Source organism: Pinus tabuliformis, chromosome 1_2, assembly GCF_031772625.1.
Source record: "Pinus tabuliformis cultivar Carrire ecotype Pingquan chromosome 1_2, CPIR1, whole genome shotgun sequence".
Taxonomy (NCBI): domain Eukaryota; kingdom Viridiplantae; phylum Streptophyta; class Pinopsida; order Pinales; family Pinaceae; genus Pinus; species Pinus tabuliformis.
In genome coordinates this window covers 2,167,013-2,178,512 of record NC_142298.1, presented here as the reverse complement: position 1 = coordinate 2,178,512, position 11,500 = coordinate 2,167,013, and positions in this window count along the sequence as shown.

Below are 11,500 nucleotides of genomic sequence, written 5' to 3'. Positions count from 1 at the left end.
TTTCCAATAGTTCTATTTTATTTTCTATTTGTTTTTTGATCTTCTCTTGAAGAGGTGTGAATTTTTCCATCATTGCTACTAAGTCTGTTTGTAGCTTGACTTCTCTTTCTTCTCTACATTTCTCTAAAGACTCTATATACTCATAGAGGCTCTATAGAGTAACTATGCTAGGTCTACCTTTGGTAATCTTTGGCAATTGTGGTGAATTAATCATACTTGAAAATATATGAGCAGACATGTATTAGAACAATATAAGGAATGTGTGCACTTGATATTAGCAAGCTGCAAACGCATGTCTGTTACCGCAGAACGTGAATTATTACAGCAAAGAGATAATTATGACCGCAGACATCGTAAATTATACAAAAAAAAACATATAATTAAATTAAAAAAAATAATATTAGTTTAGGGTTAAAAATAAAAATTATTTAATTAATAATCTTAATTAAAAACACCTTAATTTTGTATTTAATGTCTCTTACTACTTAAAGCTAGTGATATGGAAAGCCACACTTGTTATTCCTTAAGTGTCATACTTCACAAGTTCCTTTTATTTATGACTTAGTAAAGGTTGAGAAATAAAGCATGGATTTTAAATTAACCATTTAATAAATGTGAACAATTATAAAAATATATTTATAAAAAGTCTTTTATCAAGTCAACCAAATATATTTAAAAAAATATTAGTATATTAATTATAAAAATTAAATCTAAATCTAATAAACACTAAGCACTGTAATTGCCTTCTTTCCACCAACTAATTCTATATAAATTATTATTCTTCATTAGAATTTATAATTCTTCATTAATAAATTATATAAATTAAAATTATTCTTTAAATTATATGATTTATTTTAATAAATCTATGTTGGATGTAAAATTAATGCCAACTATATTATATAATCTTCTATCAATAATGTTATTATCCAATATTATGAAAAAAAATCTTTTATTTCCGGAATAATAAAATAATATAAAAAAATAAATAGTTAAATTTTTAAAAATTAATATTTTTTAAAATTAAAAGATCCAATAATGGTGTCAACTATATTGTATAATCTTCTACTATTATTATCGAATAAATGATATAATAATATAAAAAAAATAAAAGATTTACATACTTAAATTTTGAGAAAATAATAATAAAATCCAAAATATTTAGTTAACAATATTAAATTTCTTTGTTGAAGCAAGAGTCACGCCTTCTATTCATATTAAATAGAAAGGATTAATTACATAAATTACAGCCAACCCTAAGGAATCAGGGGACATAGAATTAACTATCCCTCCTAGGATATGGGCCCACGAGTCCAAGGCTAACCAGTTGTGCCATGGGTTCCCACCCATACATCCTTCAAAATACAGATGTAATTTGATCCATAAAAACTAAGCAAAAAAAGCCATACAAGTTGGAACTAAAACCAGACCCAAAAAGGAATTAAAACCCAAACTATTCAGATTTTGGGTTCGAAAAGGGGCATAAACATTGTGTATGTGGTCCATCCAAAATTCATTACGACCTACCACGAAGATGAACAAGCATGGACGATAACGATAAGGCATAACTCTGACCCAGACCCACCAATAAACAAAATGATCCTAAGCTGTTCATTTGCCTCTTAAGATCCAATGGTTGATAAACATATCGGATGGAAAAGAAGCTCGGAGAATACCTGCCCGATGAGGGCGGTATTCTCCCTCCTACTAGAGCCATGTGTTCCATGTTCAGTGGCATCGAGCTCAGAACTTTGAAACCACTTTCCGGAGTTGAGAACTTCCGATAAGCTAAAAACCACCTTGAGGGTAGTATTGAAACTAAAGGTAATTATGAGGAAGGTTTCGAGTCCGGTGAAGAAGAAAAGACTCTGACCTGAACCCATTAATCTACAATTCAAACCTCCACCCTTGATCCTTAGCCATTTGATCCAATAGATGAGAGGTATCTCCATTTGAAGAAAATCAGGAGCGATTCCATCCATCCAAGCATCCGAAAACCTATAGACCAACCCCACCAGTTCTCTATATCCATTGCCCATACTTATATGCCTATGGTGGGGTGCTATTGTTCCTTAAAATTGAAGACTCTTCACCCCCTCTTCCCACCGAGTAAAACTGAGTTGATCTGTGTTAGGAGAAAGTTTTGAAAAATTCCTCAATCTACAGATCATCTCCCACCCAAGAACTTTGTGTCTGAGTTGTTCTGGCCTAATAAAGCTAACAAAGGCCTGCATGCCATTTTCAAAATTACCTCTAGAAAACCCCTTCATGTTGATAGTGTATCTACAAACTACTATTGACATTCTCTATTCTAATGCATCTCTTAGTCCTCATTCGCCTGGTTGAGACAGTCATCCCTCAATCTATCCCGTGGAAACTCTTGCCATCTATACTTGTTACTGCTTTTAGTGTAAAGAGCACCTTTCATGGCAAGTATGTCCGAAAATTTATTGCTGGTGCTGTGCACATGTGTGAAGCTTAAGGTTCTCATGTATTGAAGGTAGAGATGGATTATTTGATAAACATGAAGAGGCCTCCAGTGTCTTGAGACCTTTTCCGGAGCCGAACCATAGTGGATTCTCTTGACCGAATTGATGATCAGCTTAGAATCTACTTCAATTATGATATTCTGAAGATTATCGTTCTTTAGGATTTCTAAACATTGCTCTAGTGCCATTAGCTCCTCCATATTGTTCATGGATCTTCCCAGATTGAAATGAAAAATGTATTATATGCAACCCTTTTCATCCCTTTTTACACCACCATAATCGACCATACCTAGATTTCCTTTTGAGGCCCCATCTATGTTACATTTCATAAATCCGTGAGGGGGAGGATGCTAGAAATCTTTATCAGTGACCAATTTCTTTACCAACCTATTCTTGCCCTGAGGAATAAGCTCCTGCATACCCAACTGTACAAGTATCTGCACATTAGCATTTCAAGGGAGATTTGTAGGGGGTGTTTGAATTAAAGTTCCAACCATCTCCTTGAGTTGTCTTAAAGTTTGTTCCATGATGGTCTGGGATGAACTTTTTTTATTTTTCAAAATTCTATAGTTGCGTTCTTTCCATACATCCCATATTAGTAATCTTGGAGCTAAAGCCCAAGCTTTGTTTATCGTTTTATAATCATAGAAGTTCCTCCTCCAGTTGCTTAGGGTATTGGAAATGCTTCCTCTGTCCCTATCTGTTTGTCTAAACATTAAGGCAAAACCATCCCACAACATGGAGGTAAATATGCAGGTGTTGAGAAGGTGCTCCATTGTTTCCTCTTATTATTTAGAAAGTTGGCATGTGGATGGTCTCAAAACGCCCCTTTTCTAGATATTCTCCCATGTCAGAATTTTCTTATGATGCACTAGCCACATGAACAATTTGGTTTCCATCCATACTTGTTTCCTCGAGAGATTCTTCCAAACACAATCCAATTTTATGGAATCAAGCTCAAGGGCTATGTTTTTTGCCTCTTTAAAGTTAAAGGTGCCTTCATTGTTATTTCCCCATCTAAGTTGGTCAAGATCAGCTGATATTAGTATCTTTCTTTGATCCATAATGGCCATTAGAGCATCAACCTTTTCTTCCAAGGGGATATTATCCCTGTATTCCATTTTCTAGCAGGTTCTCCATTTTCCTTTGTTATTTGTTTGATCCCAAAAATCATTTACCCTAAGTAACCATTTGTTATCAATATCATTCTTGATATCCACAGAGTCCTCTCTTAACAACTTAGGTTCCTATTGTCATTTATCCTCCCAAAACCATGTTGGGTCTCCTACTCTAATCTCCTAGAAGCTATTCCTTTGAACTCTGTCTCTATTTTCCCAAGCTTTATTCCAGATGTTGGAGCCTTTTATGATTCTAGACATTCTTATGTGGTCCTTGTTTTACCAGTTGCTTGCATATTTCTGGTTCCAAATTTGAGCCTAAGAAGCATATGAATATTTTATACATCTCCACCATAATTTTTCCCCCAAAACTTTATTTAGCACTTCAGGATCATCCAGTCCTAAACCTCCATGGTTTTTAGGTTTACAAATCTTTTCCCAAGCTACCAAGGCCCATTTCTTCTTTTATTCCCCTTTACCCTAAAGGAAATCTCTTTGGATATTTCTGCATTGTTGTCAAACTCCTTTTGGAGCTGGAAGGGCCAAATATTTTTTAGTCCATATGCGAGTCTTTTCCTGCATCTTATTAATCACGGACTCCCAAAAAGTCTTATTCAGAGGTTTGTGTGTGAGCGGTACTCCCAAATATTTAGAAGGTATCATATTTATTTGAAATCCAAGAATTCTAGAGATACTTCACTGAATAGCAATGTTAGTATTCAAAAAGAAGATATTTGATTTGGAGACGCTCAACTATGTGCCCTCCACCATAGTGAAATCACTCATGATTTGTTTGTAAGCTAGTGCTTCCTGGACTACGGGAATGCTATGTAGCATTGTATCATCTAAAAATTGTTGAGGTGTCAAAGCCTGTCCGTTCCCGCATAGTTTGAGACCTTGGATCTTACTTGCTTCTTTAGCGAACTTTATGGCTCGACCTAGTCCTTCCATAATAAGAATAAAGAGAAAGGGGGATAGAGGATCTCCCTGCCTGAGTCCTCTTGAAGGTTTAAAGGTCTCAGATGGAGAACCATTTACCAGAATTGAAAAACTAGTGAAAGTCACTAGGGCCATTACCCATCTTACCCAGTTGTGGTTAAATCCAAAAGCTAGCAGGACCTTCCTAATGTAGGTCCAATTTAACTTATCATTTGCCTTTTCTAGGTCCAATTGAATAGTCATTCTTGCTTATCTTTTACTCATCAATGGGTGAACCACCTCATGCACTTGAATGATATTATTGAGAATTTGCCTACCCTCCACATATCCCATCTGCTCCAAATAAACTAGAGCAGGAAGAAAGGAACTTTAGCCATCCATCACAACCCTTAATTATGGAATGTCGAACTTCATTCTTCCATATATAGTCCAAATAGCTAATTTATCAATCTCTCTAAAGCGCTCATGTGCATCATGTTTCCAAATGAGGCTACTTGTGTCAACCTTCTCTCGTTTTCTAGCCAAGTTCTCTTCCATGCCTATCTTGGTGCATCCAATGAGCATGAATTTCCATTATCTGTGATGCATATAGTCATTAAAAGGGGAATCAAACTTGTCCATGGCATACCTTGAAAATGGGCCAAGAAATCCAAATTTAAAAATAAGGCATCAAACTTTTATCATGTTTATCTATGCTATTCAAATCACTAATGTAATTTTCTGGTGGATTCAATTAAAATCTCAAAAGGCTAAGGCCATATACAAGGTTTTTGTTGTTGCAATATCATAATGGTATAGAGAGAAATAAATTTTCTCATTTACTAAACATTATGCTTCTTAAGGAAATATTATCCCCTATACAAAGCCTTAAGATATGTGTTGGGTGTGGAGCTTAATTATCTTCTGTGTTCAAAGGTTTCAGCCGGATGTATACCCTAGGAAGACTGTACACCCCTCCACACAGGGGGGTGTGGGTGGGACTTGTCCCCTCCCCCCCGCCCTGGTTGGGGGGTTCAGGGGCCAGCGGTCCCCCGACGGGGGTTCGGGGGCCAGTAGTCCCCCGGGGGGGGTTCGGGGGCCAGCAGTCCCCCAGGGGGGGTTCGGGGGAAGTGCCTCTGAAGCTAAAAATAGATGTAAAATTTCCTTCTAAAAGTCTAGTAACTTCTAGTCAATTTGGGTCATTCATTAGGTGGATGACCTGATGGTAGAAGTTAGGTTTAATTTAGGGTTTTTTCCCTAGACGGCAACCCCTTACTATATATGAGGGAATTGTATTGCGTCTATGTAGATCTATATTCTGACTGAATAAGAGAGAGGAGATTGAGAGAGAAGAGGTAGTTACAGTGGATGTGATGTAGGTTACATGTATCTCTTCAGTTTTTTGGATAATATAATAAAAGAAGGACTGGCTATTTCTCCGTGGACGTAGCCCAAATTGGGTGAACCATGTATCTTTGTGTCTCTCTTGTTTTATGCAGTTTCTATGTTTATATTTCTTCAATATTTTATGTGTTCCATTGCTCCATAATATATAATTTCCTAACAACTGGTATCGAAGCCAAAGGTTTATTTGGCTGATAAAATCATAGGAGAGAAGGGTTCCTGGCTCAAGTGGGAGCAATGGTGGAAGATGGTAGGAATAGGGTCGAAAAATTCAACAGCCAAAACTACCAGCCGTGGAAGATGCAGATGGAATATTATCTTTATCACAGAGATTTGTACCTATCATTGAGCGGAAAGACAAAGAAGCCAATGAGTATGACAGACACAGAATGGGATATTCTTGACAGAAAGGCACTTGGAACAATACAGTTGTGCCTAGCTGAGTCAGTAGTGTTTAATATTTCAAAGGAAATGACAACACAAAGTTTAATGTTGGCATTAGCCAAACTATATGAAAAACCCTTGGCATCAAATAAGGTATTTCTTATGAAGCATTTATTTAATATGAAGATGTCAGAGGGTGGATCTGTGGCTGATCATTTAAATGATTTTAATATAGTTACAAGTCAGTTAAAATCTATAGGGGTAAATTTTGATGATGGAGTTAGGGCTCTATTATTTCTATGCCCATTTCCAGAAAGTTGGAATGGTTTAGTTATGGCCATTAGTAACTCCGTTCCTTGATCTAGTACTTCAAAGTTTGATGATGTTGTCAGTGCTATCCTTAGCGAGGAAATGCAACGGAAAAGCTCCGGTGAGACACCAGGTAATGATTTGAGTGCAGAGTCTAGGGGAAGAAAAATGGAAAGAGGAAAGAGTTTAGGATATCGCAGTAAATCAACAAAAGTCAAATCCAAGTCCAGATTGGGGATAGTGTGGTAGAAATGCAAAAAGAAAGGACACCTAAAGAAAGATTGTAGATCTTGGAAGGGAAAAGGAGATGCACAACATGAAAACAATCATGAAGCAAATGTGACAGATTAGGTGTTACAAGATGCTTTGATTCTTTCTTTCAAAAATATTACTGATTCCTGGGTGGTAGATTTAGGGGCCTCATTCCATGCCACACCTGATAAGAAATATTTTCATGAATATGTTTAAGGAGATTTTGGACAAGTCCATTTGGGTGATGATAAACCCTGTAAAATTGTTGAAATGGGTAAGGTTCTTGTAAAATAGCAGAATGGAAACCAATGGCTACTAAAGGAGGTAAGGCATGTTCCATATCTGAAGAAAATTATGATTTCAACAGGGCAGTTAGGTAGTGGAGGTTGTGTGACAACTTTCACAGATAAAGCTTGGAAGGTCACCAAAGGATCCCTGGTAATAGCGAAAGGAGAAAAGGTTGGTACATTGTATTTATACGATGGTATTTCTAATTCTGTTAATGCTTTAACATCTACAGGAGAAGATATGGCATTGTGGCATTATACGCTTAGGCACATGAGTGAGAAGGGGATGCAGATTGTTCACTCAAGAATTTTTTTGCCAGGTTTGAAGCATGTTGATTTAAAATTCTCTGAGAATTGCGTTTACGGAAAAGAGAAGAGAGTCAGATTCCTTAGAGTTGGGAAAGAAAAGAAGAGCGAAAAATTAGAGCTTGTGCATACATATGTATGGGGACCTGCTTAGGTATCATCTTTAGTGACTCTCTTTATTATGTTACTTTGATTGATGATGCAACCAAAAAAACTTGGATTTATTGTATTCGAAATAAATCTGATGTATTTGATACTTTGAGGAAATGGAAAGCTTTGGTTGAAAATGAGACAGGGAAAAGGATGAAGTGTCTCAGATCAGATAATGGAGGCGAATATTGCAGCAAAGAGTTTGATAGGCACTGTTCAGAGAATGGAATTTTTAGAGAGAAGACAGTTCTAGGAACACCACAAGAAAATGGTGTGTTAGAAACGATGAACAAGACAATCATGGAGCGTGCAAGATGCATGAGATTGCATGCATGATTTCCTTTATAGTTTTTGGTAGATGCTATAGATACTATTGTTTATCTAATAAATAGAGGGCCTTCAAGTTCCTTGGATGGTGGTATTCCAGAGGAGGCATGGGTAGGTAAAAAGGTAAACTACTTGTTTTAAAAAAAAATTTGTTGTGAATCCTTTGTCCACAATAATAAAGAAAATAGAACAAAGCTTGAGGCAAAATCAAAGAAATGTACCTTTATTGGATATGGGGTTAATGATTTTGGTTATCGCTTATATGATTATGAAAATCACAAAATCATTAGGAGTAGAGATGTAATATTCAATGAAAAGGTATCGTATAAGAATTAGTTCCATGAAAAGAAATAGAAAAAAGAAAACATAGAATACACAGTGCTTGACGATATCACAGGAAAGGTGATGGTGCCTGAAAATCATAATGATCAACAACTAGAACAACAACCACAATAACAGCAAGCACCTCAAACACCTGAAAGTGATGTTAGAAGATCTACCAGGATAAGTAGACCCCCTTAACGATACTCTCCTTCATTATATTATGTATTTTTGACTGATTTTGGTGAACCAAAATGTTATGAAGAAGTAGTGTAGGTAGAAACCAGGAAGAAGTGGGACAAAGCCATGAAAGAAGAGATGGACTCCTTAGCACATAACCAAACATGGGACTTAGTCAGGTTACCTGCAGGTAAAACAACATTGCATAATAAATGGGTTTACAGGCTGAAGGAAGAAGATGGAGGAAAACAGAGTTACAAAGCTAGACTTGTGGTGAAAGGGTATAGACTTTGATGAGATATTTTCTCATGTTGAAAATGACTTCAATCAGAACTATTTTAAATCTAGTAGTAGTTAAAGATTTGCATCTTGAGCAATTAGATGTAAAGACAACTTTTCTCCATGGGTATTTGGAGGAAGAGATATATATGTCGCAGCCACAAGGATATGAGGTAAAAGGGAAGGAGAAACTAGTGTGCAGGTTGAAGAAGAGCTTGTATGGCTTAAAACAGGCTCCAAGGCAGTGGTATCTAAAATTTGACAGGTTTATGTCTAAACAAGGTTATACTAGATGTCACTCTAACCATTGTGTTTATCTCAAAAGGCAAAATGATGGCAGCTATATTATATTGTTATTGTATGTAGATGACATGGTTGTTGTAGGTTCTAACATGCAGGAAATAAATGTGCTCAAAAGGAAATTGGAAAATGCATTTGCAATGAAGGATTTGGGTGTTTCAAAACAAATCCTTGGTATGAGAATAACTAGAGACTAGAAGAATTGGAAACTAACATTGTCTCAAAGTAAGTACATAGAAAAGGTGTTGAAAAGGTTTAATATGTAGAATGCAAAACCAATTAGTATACCTTTGGCTAGCCATTTCAAATTATGTAAGGAGGCGTGACCCAAGACTCAGGAAGAAATGGCTCATATGTCTAAAGTTCCATATCCATCAGCATTTGGAAGCTTAATGTATGAAATGGTCTCCACAAGGCCTGATATTGCACATGCAGTGGGAGTTGTAAATAGGTACATGAACAATCCAGGAAAAGAACATTGGATGGCGAGGAAGTGGATTCTCAGGGACTTGAGAGGTACCATAAATCAAGCATTATGCTTTGGTGGTTCAAACATTTCTCTACAGGGATATGTTGATGCAGATATGGCGGGTGATAGAGATAACAGGAGGAGCACAACAGGGTCTGTCTTTACTGTAGGTGGAACAACTATCAGTTGGGTCTCAAAACCGCAAAGTGTTGTTGCACTCTCAACAACAAAAGCAGAGTATGTTGCTACTATAGAGGCTAGTAACGAAATGATTTGTTTAAAAAGGTTTCTGGATGAATTGGGTAAGAAGCAGGAGTTGGGCAGGTTATACAATGATAGCCATAGTGCCATACATCTTGCAAAGAACTCTGCATTTCATTCCAAGACTAAGCATATACAGCTCAAGTATCATTTCATACGGTCAGCGTTGGAAGATGGAAAGTTGAAGCTGGAAAGGATACACACTAGCCAGAATCCTGTAGATATGTTAATAAAAGTTGTAACCAGGGAGAAACTAAGAATCTGCTAAGTTTTAATTGGTCTTCAAGTATGATGAAGAAAATGAGAAACAACAAGGTCCAAAGTGGATTCATTGTCTAGTAAATGAAGCAGTGGTGGAGTTGCTATAATTAGTCTCCAAGTGGGAGATTGTTGGGTGTTGAGCCTAATTATCTTTTATACTCAAAAGTTTCAGCTGGATGTATACCCCAGGAAGACTGTATATCCCTCCATGCGAGGGGTGTCCCCCACGCGGGGGTCCGGGACTAGTGGTCCACCAACGGTGGTTTGGGGGCAACGTCCCCGAAGCTAAAAATAGATGTAAAATTGCCCTGTAAAAGTCTAGTAATTTCTAGTCAATCTGGGCCGCTCATTACGCGGATGATCTAACGGTAGAAGGTATGTTTAATTTTGGGTTTTCTTCCTTAGAAGACAAACCCTCACTATATATGAGGGAATTGTATTGGGTCTATGTATATTTGTATTCTGAGTGAGGAAGAGATAGGAGATTGAGAGAGAAGAAGGAGTTACAACGGATCTGCTATAGGTTGTATCTCTTGAGTTTGCTGGATAATATAATAAAAGAAGGACTAGCTGTTTCTCTATGGATGTAGCCCGAATTGGGTGAATCACGTATATCTATCTCTCTCTTGTTTTATGCATTTTTTGTGTTTATATTTCTGCAATATTTTATGTGTTCCATTGCTTCGTAATATATAATTTCCTAACATTAGTTGTGACCATCACTAATAGATTTTGTAAGACTTTGTATGGTTCTGATTATCATTTTTTATCGTCTATTCATAAATAATTAGAAAGTATAGCGGTCATTGTTTCTCTACTTGTTCTAAGGTATAATTACTACATACCATTTCCTTCTAACAAATATTTAATGATAAAAACTGGATAAGCAAAGATTTAGTCATTCATAATAGCATATAGAGAAGTCATATGCTTTTAGAACTCTTGGTATTGGTTGAAGAAATATGACATAGGTCTAAATAGAATTAGTACAGGCACTGGTTGATAAATAACACAACTAGATTAAAATATAGAAAGAATTGAATGGTGGACAAGGAACTTGAGACACATTAAAATAAAAATAAATGTTATATGGAAATGGTTTTGTTAATTAATTTTATTAATCCTTTCTATATTAAAAATAGATGAATTGTGAAAATAATTTAATTGAAGCTAGCTACAAACATGTCTCACCTTACTGAATAGGGAAATAACAATTGAACTAAACTTTAGTGATTAATAAACATTGTACTTTCTAGAATATAATATGATGTTCCTCATTTGTATTAGAATTTAGAAAATTAATAATCCTACATAGAGTATTACAAAATTTTGGAATATGTAATATTCTAAAGAAATAATTACAAATATTTACAAATTATAATATTTGAAAGATATTTCAATTTCCAATATACTTATTTTACCTATATGTTATAACACATTTTTAATATATTAGTATATTAGTTTTATTATTGGACTCAATAAATTATT